This window comes from Saccopteryx bilineata, chromosome 5 (genome assembly GCF_036850765.1).
Source record: "Saccopteryx bilineata isolate mSacBil1 chromosome 5, mSacBil1_pri_phased_curated, whole genome shotgun sequence".
Taxonomy (NCBI): domain Eukaryota; kingdom Metazoa; phylum Chordata; class Mammalia; order Chiroptera; family Emballonuridae; genus Saccopteryx; species Saccopteryx bilineata.
In genome coordinates this window covers 131,885,907-131,895,132 of record NC_089494.1, presented here as the reverse complement: position 1 = coordinate 131,895,132, position 9,226 = coordinate 131,885,907, and the positions used below count along the sequence as shown (strand labels likewise).

At 34.5% G+C, this 9,226-nt stretch overlaps 1 pseudogene; it reads right to left on the bottom strand.

Moving 5' to 3' along the window:
- Positions 1-3,741: 3,741 nt before the first annotated feature.
- LOC136306545 (leucine-rich repeat-containing protein 34-like) overlaps positions 3,742-9,226 on the bottom strand; it is a 67,424-nt pseudogene continuing 61,939 nt past the window's right edge.

Sequence of the window (9,226 nt, the reverse complement as noted above, 5' to 3'; positions counted from 1 at the left end):
AAATACATTCACAATGCTATTTAACCATCAATACATCTATTTCTACAACTTTTTATTACACCATAAACAAGCTCATTAAGCATATATCTTCTTTACCTGCCTCCATTCATCCCTGATAACCCTAATTTGCTTTCAGTTTCTATGAACGTGCCTATTATATTTCATATAAAAGTAACCATACAATATTTTTCCTTTTGTGTCTGGACTATTCACTTAGTATAGTATTTTCAAGGTGTATCTGCATTATAAATGTGTCAGAATTTAATTTCTTTTATATTGAATATTTCATTGTATGTATAAACCAGATTTTGTGTATTCGTTCATCTGATGATGAACATTCAGGTTGTTTCCACCTTTTGTGTATTGTGAATAATGCTGCTGCGAACATGTTGTACAGTATCTGTTTAAATCTCCATTGTCATTGTTTTCGGTAGAAGTGTGATTGCTAGAACCTATGCTAATTCTAAGTTTAGCTTTTGAGGAGCTGCCCAACTGTTTTCCACACTGTCTGCCCCATTTTACATTCTCACCAGCAATGTATAAGGATGTATATCCTTGTCATCACTTGCTTTACTTTTTCTTTATAGTTACTTAGTAAGTATGAAATGTATCTTATTGTGATTTGCATTTTCCTAATTACCAAAGATATAAAATACCTTTTGTGTGCTGAGTGATTATTTGTGAATCTTGTTTGGAAAATGTCTATTTAACTTCTTGACCCATTTTTAAATTGGGTTGTTAGTCTTTTTTTTGTTGCTGAGTTGTAGAGGTTCTTTATATATTCTGGATATTAAACCTTTATCAGATATATAATTTACAAATATTTTCTCTCATTCTATATGTTGTCTTTCACTTTCTTGATGTTTTTTAATGCATGTATGATTTTAATTTTATGAAGCCTAATTCATCTATTTTTTTGTTTGTTGCTTATGCTTTTAGTATCATATCTGAGTCCATTGCCAATCCAAAATATTTATTTTTATGTTTTCTTCTAATAGCTTTATGGTTTTAAATTGTAGGTCATTGATCAATATTGAATTAATCCTTATATATGATATGAGATAGGGGTACAACTGAATTCTTTTGCCTTTGGAAGTTGAGTTGTCCCAGTACCATTTGTTGAAGAGCCTTTTCCTTTCCCACTGAATTATATTGAACCCTGGTTTAAAGTCAGTTAATAGTACGTATAGGTTTATTTCTGTGCTCTCAATTATGTTCTATTGTTGGTTATATTTATCTATATGTCAATATCACACTGTTTTTGATTTACTATAGTTTTGTATATAGTAAGTTTTAAAATGGAAAAGTGTGAGTTCTCAAACTTTATTCTTTTCAACATTGCTTTGGCTATTTGTAATCATATATATATATATATATATACTGTGTATAAATTTTAGGATTAAATTTTTCTATTTTTAAAAAATTTTTGCAAGTAATTCTTTGAATTTTGATAGGTAATGAACTGAATCCATCTGTAAGTCACCTTGGGAAATATTGCCATCTTTAAAATATTAAGTCTTTCAGTTCATGAACCCAGAAACCTTTCCATTTATTTCAGTCTTACTCTAGTTTATGTTAGCAATGTCTGGTACTTCTCACTGTTCAATTATTGCACTCCTTGGTTAATATTATTCCTAAATATTTTATCCTTTTTGATACTATTATAAATGGGATTTTTTAAATTTTATTTTTATTGTTGGTGTTTAGAAATACAACTGATTTTGCTTGCTTTTATATTCTAAAACTGATGAATTTATTAATTTAATATTTTTGTGTGGAATCTTTAATATTTTCTATATATAGGATTATGTCACCTACGAATAGAGATAGTTTTACTTTTTACTCTTTAAGCTGGATGCCGTTTATTTCTTTATGTTTTCTAATTGTTCTGGCCAGAACTAGAACTTCTTTGTCTTGTCCCTGCCTATAACTGTTCTTTCTTCCCAAAATTGTGGTTTTATGTGCATTCTAGGTTAGTTTTTTTTTTTATTTCTGTGAAAATGTTATTGAAATTTTGATCAGGATTGCATTGAATCTGTAGATTGCTTTGGTTACTATAAAAAATTTTAACAATATTAAATCTCCCAGTGCAAGAACACCTGATGTCTTTCCAGTTATTTGTGCCTTATTCAGTTTCTTTCTTCAGTTATCTTATAATTTCCCAAGTACAGGTCTTTTACCTCCTTGGTTAAGTTTATTTATAGGTATTTTATTTTTATTTTTTTATGCAGCTGTAAATGGGATTGTTTTCTTAGTTTCCCTTTTTGATAGTTCATTATTGTTGTATAAAAATACAACCAGTTTCTGAATATTAATTTTGTATCCTGCTACTTTACTTAATTTATTTATTAGTTCAGGTAGTCCTTTTGTAGAATCTTTAGGGCTATCTATATAGAATATCATGTTAGCTGCAAATAATGATAGTTTTACCTATTTCTTTTCAATTTGAATACTTTTTATTTCTTCTTCTTTTCTAATTGCTATGGCTAGGAATTCCAGTACTACGTTGAAATAAAGTAGTGATAGCGAATATCCTTATCTTGTTCCTAATCTTAAAGGAAATGTATATTAGTTTTTGAGTGTGATGTTAGCTGTGGGTTTGTCATAGATGGCCTTTATTACATTGAGATATGTTCCCTCTATTCCCACTTTGCTGAGAGTGTTTTTAAAAATCACAAATGGGTGTGGGATTTGGTCAAATGCTTTTTTGTATTTATGGATGTGATCATATGATTTTTATCATTCGTTTTGTTTATTTTTTCATTTTTATGGAATTTATTAGGATGACAATGGTTAACAAAATTATACAGGTTTCTGGTGCACAGTTCCACAACACACCATCTGTACACTGTACTTTGTGTTCACCACCCCAAGTCAGGTCTCCTTCCATCACCATTGATCCCCTCTATACCCTCCTTCACCTGCACAGTCTTCTGTCCCTCAAGTAAGTATTCATTTTGTTTATGTGGTGTATCATGCTTATTGATTTGTGACTATTGGATCAACTTTGCATCTTAAGAATAAATCCCACTTGATCATGGTGTATGATCTTTTTAATATATTGCTGGATTCTGTTTGCTAATATTTTGTTGAGGATTTTTGCCTCTCTGTTCATCAGAGATATTGGCCTTTCAGTTTTTTTCATTGTAGTGTCCTTATCTGGTTTTGGAATTAGATAATGGGATAGGCAGTCTTTCCTCTTCTTGAACTTTTTGGAATACTGTGAGGAAGATAGATGTTAGTTCTTTGTTGAAATTTTGGTAAAATTTATGTGAAGCCATCGGGTCCAGGACTTTTGTTTGCTGGGAGTTTTTAAATTACTCTTCAATTTCATTAATTGTAATTGGTCTATTCAGATTTTCTGATTCTTCCTGATTCAGTTTTTAAACATTGTACGTTTCTGTTTTTTTTCCAGATTGTCCAATATTTTGGCAAATAGTTATAATATTTTCTTACAATCCTTTGTATTTCTTTGGTGTCAGTTACTTCTCCTTCATTTCTCATTTTATTTATTTGGGTACTCTCTCTTTTTTTCTTGATGAGCCTGGTTAAAGGTATATCAATCTTGCTTATTTTTTCAAAGAATGAATTATTGGTTTCATTGATCTTTTTAATTTTTTGTGACTCTTTTTCATTTATTTCTGCTCTAATCTTTTTTTAATTTAGGAAAAAGGTTTAATAAGCAATAAAATATTAATCTCTGTGAACATAAAAGACAAATGTGTGAAAATTATTTTAGAGTCATTGATCTACTGGTACAAGAGCAAAACCTGCATTAGATGAGTGGCTGTAAGCTTCTCCCTAACTTGGTGTCCAGTAATAGTGATTTTTAAGGTCATTGGAAACTTCTGCAAGATATACATGTCCATCTACCACAAATGACTCTACATCTGTATTGTCTAGTTTTAGATGGCCTGTTTGAATTAAGTCTGAATATGCCACACATGTAGCCTCATCAAATTTATTTCCCCAAATGTAGATATAAGAGAGTGTGGGATTTGTTTTCATTGGTTGTGAAAGTGCAACAAGTCCTTCTCCCTCTATGCTGTTGCTGACTACTGACAGCACTTTCAGACTCCTGTTATGTGCAGCAAGGGTTTCATTGAGATTCTTTGCTCCTGCATTTTCTATTCACCTGACATCAAGGTAGCGCAGGCTTTGGCTCTGATACAGCACATCACAGAACTGTTTTAGACAATAGCTTCTTATATCATGCTTACTCATTTGTAGCTCAACAAAGCTACATGAACACCTAGATGAACTGTGGATTCTTCCAGATCACAGTCACCCACATCTAACTTCTCTAAGGAAGAATTAATTTGTAGTATTACAGCAAAACACATTCCACCTTTATTTTCAATCTTATTTCCAGTCATTCTTAGGTATTTCAGAGTTGTATTCTTATGTAGTGCTTTAGCAATCAGTTCTCCACCTTTGGATCCAATATCATTAAACATAAGGTTTAAGTAAATGAGAGTGTATTGTTTCTGAAGCAGTTTTGCAGTATAGTATGCACCAACATCACTTATGAGGTTATATCTAACATCCAAACTTGAAGAACACAGATAGATGATCAGAAACTGATATTCCTTATAATGAATACTTAAAATCAGGGAAACAAAAGCAGGAGTAATGACTCTTTTTTAAATTGATTTTAATTAATTGTGTTTACATGGATTCTAGTGTCCCCCCAAATGCATCCCGCCCCTCCCCCATGTTCCCCTCAACATCCCCTTTGCCCCCCTCTCTGCAACGCGCTCCTCGCTTCCCTCCAGGGTTATCCCATCCTATCATCCCCCTTCCATCTGTCCTCTTTTCCTCTGGTTCCTTTGATCCCGCCTTTGTCTCTATTCCGTTCCTCAGTTCACATTGTTCATTGGATTCCTCAAATGAGTGAGGTCATATGATATTTTTCTTTCTCTGCCTGGCTTATTTCACTTAACATAATAGTTTCCAGGTACATGCATGTTATCGCAAATGGTTAGTGATTTTCTTTTAACATGTGGCCTAGATGAACTTTTTCATGGCCTCATAGTATTCCACTGGGTATATGTGCTACACTTTTATAATCCACTCATCCACCTTTTTAATCCACTCGTCCACTGAGGACACTTTGGCTGTTTCCAGATCTTGGCTATTATAAACAATGCTGCAATAAACATGGGGGTGCATTTCTTCTTTTGAATCAGTGATGTGGTATTTTTGAGATATATTTGTAAAAGTGGGGTGTCTGAGTCAAAAGGCAGTTCCATTTTTAATTTTTTGAGGAATCTCCATACTATTTTTTACAGAGGCTGCACCAGTCTGCATTCCCACTAGCAGTGCAGGAGGTTTCCCTTTTCTCCACATCCTTGCCAGCACTTATTATGTGTTGTTTTGTTAATTAGCACCATTCTGACTGGTGTGAGGTGATATCTCATTGTGGTTTTAATTTGCATTTCTTTAATGATTAGTGATGTTGAACATTTTTTCATTTTCCTATTGGCCATCTGCATGTCCTCTTTGGCGAAGTATCTATTCATTTCTTCTCATTTTTTGATTGGATTATTTACCTTCCTGATGTTGAGTTTTAGCAGTTTTTATAAATTTTGGTTATTAACCCCTTATCAGATGTGTTGTCGAATACGTTCTCCCATTATATGGTTTGTCTTTTATTTTGTTCATATTGTCTTTAGCTGTGCAAAAGCTTTTTAGTTTGGTACAGTCCCATTTGTTTATCCTGTCTTTTATTTCACTTGCTCATGGAGATAAATCAGCAAATATATTGCTGTGAGAGATGTCGGAGAGCTTACTGCCTGTTTTCTTCTAAGATGCTTATGATTTCATGACTGACATTTAAGTCTTTCATCCACTCTGAGTTTATTTTTGTGAATAGTGTAAGTTGGTGGTCTAGTTTTATTTTTTTGCAGGTAGCTGTCCAGTTTTCCCAACACCATTTGTTAAAGAGACTGTCTTTACTCCATTGTATACTCTTACCTCCTTTGTCAAACATCAATTATTCATAAAGGTTGGGTTTATTTCTGGGTTCTCTGTTCTGTTCTATTAATCTATATGTCTGTTCTTATGCCAGTACCAAGCTGTTTTGAGTACAATGCCCTTGTAGTAAAACTTTTGAGTTTTCAATAAAAACATGGTATAATAAATAACCTTAGACATTTATTATTATTATTTGATCTATAAATATATGGTTATCTTAATGAGACTGCTTCAACACACACGTTTAAAATTTTTCTTAACATTTTATGTCAGGTAATTTATTTATGTTGTATTTTTATAAAAATGTGAGAAAATACTGCTTTACACTTGTTATAAATTTGATAACTAAGAATTTCAGAATAGATCTGTTTTTCTGTCACTGCACTAAATGTATATCTTTATGTAGCTTATGATGATGCATCTGAAAATCTTATGCTTAAGCATGAAGACTCAACGTCAGAAACAGAAATGCAAGTAAAGAAACAAAATACTTCCCAAGATGATATACTCATTGGTAATATTATAATTATAGATAACTTTACATTATTTTAAATTATACTCATTAGAATATCTTTTTATTTGGTTGACAAATATGTATTTGGGCATATATTTTATAGAAATTTTACACTTTGACCGAAAGTGTGACTATTCTAAGATAGAGAACAAAAGCAAAAGAATTGATAACTTTTGGTTGAAATTTCTTGTCTTGAGATTGTTTCACAGTCATGAGCCATGTGGTCACTATCTATTGAAGCCCAATAATAGGTCAGTAATTGTTTCTTAAAGGGTGTGTATCTTTTACCTAACTATTCCTGGAGATTATGAATTCAAAAGTCTAACACATGCCTCTGACCTGGGGTGGTGTCTTTCTTCCTTAAGCTCCAACTGACAAATAGAGAGGTTGCTGAGATCTGTAACTCAAGGCAAATGGATCAGAGGGGCCCAGGGCAGGGTTAGCCTTAGTGGCTTTTTTGGAGGGCTTCCAGATTATCCTCCTGGTTGCAGCCCCATTGAAAGGAAATAGTCTTTCTTATAACCTTATAGATGGGTGGTGGTAAGAATGCCAGTAGGTAAATAGTCCCATCAATTTCTGGGTCTCTTTTTTATTGTATTACCAGAGAGAGCCCAAGTTAGTCTTCTCCCATGGAATGAGATACCATAACTCTTATAAATCATGCTCAAGGACTTATATCCTAGGTACTTGTATGTTGTCTGTCATAATGGTCCAGCAAGCTGCTGGGTATCTAGTCCTTGTTGGGTAGTTACCTTGTATGGACCCAGTGAAATGTTATTATTAATAGAACAGGAGGCTAGTACTCCCTTATGGGATGTTTCTGAAGCTATGATCTATGTATTGATTACAGATAGAAAATTTAGGTAGCCACATTGTGGAAGGATATGAGTTTTAAATTGTATCCACTTCACATAAGAATGAACTGATCTTAGACATTGTTATGTGGAGGGATACTAAAAATGGCATTTGTGATATCATTTGCTGCATATCAAGTTCTTACACTCTGGACAATAGCTTCTACAATTTCTGATACCGATAGTGTCAAGGGCTGTCCTGTGGATTGAATTGGTCAAAACCAATTGAGTATCTATGAATTCAAGGCCAGGCATGCAAGTCAGCTGAGTTGTTGAATGGGAATAGCATCTCAAGGAGACTTTGGCTGCATTAAATTTAGCAAAGAGGTCAGTTATTTTTTTCTTTCCCAGGCATATTTTTTGGGAACAAATGTGATAGGTGCTAGTAATCAGGCAGGTTTAAAATCATATGCAGCTCCAAAATGGCCCTAACTACAGCGATTTCCATCAGAGCTTGGAAGAATGTGAATGGAGTTGTACATAGACAATACACATATAACAATAATGCATTCATTTTGGGGCAGGGGTCTATGCAATTGAGGTTTTGTTGACTTGAAGGGACCCACCCACAATTTGGTCTGGGTTAGGATCCTGTTGGTGTTGGCCTTAGACCCAAAACCAGACAGCATTACTTGTTTTCCTGTATTCTTGTGTCAAGGTTTGTCATGATCATAGCCACCTCTGCACCACCATTGAAAAGGCCCAGAAATGCAATTCTACACCGTTTTCCAATTTATTGTTTTTCTTAGAAGAGGTCCGTCCACAGGTGCCCACTGGGGACATAGGAACCTTGCCTACCCCATAGTCTTGTTCATTTTTGAAAGCTTGGAGCTAGGGTAAATACTGGCTGGTTTTTCTGACTCATGTAAAGATTCAGTGTAAGGAACTGAGTGATAACATTTATTTTAGTCATAGAAACTGTCACAATGTGGATGTGTACATAGTGGTACAGCTTTTGTAATGCACTGTAGCTATGACCTTTCTATGAGTACCTTGAGGCTAATGCCCATCCATCTCATTTGAAAACCCACTGATGGGTTAACAAGACCCATAAAATTTTTTTGACAAAAGCTTTGCTATGGCTGGTGGCTCAGTGGATAGAGTATCAGCCTGGCATATGGAAGGCCAGGGTTTGATCCCCAGTCAGAGCATGCAAGAGAAGCTACCATCTACTTTTCTCCCCCTTCTCCTCCCCCTTCTCTCCCTCTTCTCCTCCTGCAGCCAGTGGCTTGATTGGTTTGTCTGTCAGCCTGGGTGTGGTGTGGAGGATAGCTCAGTTGGTCTGAGCATGTCAGTCTCAGGTGCTAAAAATAGATTGGTTGCGAGCATTGGCCCCAGACAGGGCTTGCTGAGTGGATCCCAGTTAGGGTGAATGTGGGAGTCTTTCTCTCTGTCTTCCCTCCTCTCACCTTAAGAAGAAAAAGTCTTTGTTTAGTTTGTCCAGGTGTAGGTACCCAATTATCATGTTTTCGTCATGTCCTTTGTTGGTCAGTTGTTGCTATATTGACAGTAACTGATATTCCATGCCCAAAGTTTGTCAATTAAGATCCAAATTGTGTGGTAGACCAATTGTCTGCACCTTATTAGGTGTTTAATTGAGCTTAATATCCAACAGTTGTGGCACAAATAAACCTAGAAATTTGAGTCTAGTTAAAAATATCATAATTGTCCTTTTCCATCAGTAAAGACCCTAGGAACCCCCAGGGTGATTTGGGGGCTACAGTACCCTCTATAAAAGTATATAAAACATTTTTAATGGAGAAAACTCATCATAACTGGACATTTTTTTCATAGTCTAAATAGTACCCAGATGAAGAAGTAGAGGCTCTCAGATATTTGTTTTTTCATCCACCTTTTCCTTCTACTTCCTTGGGCAATGTGG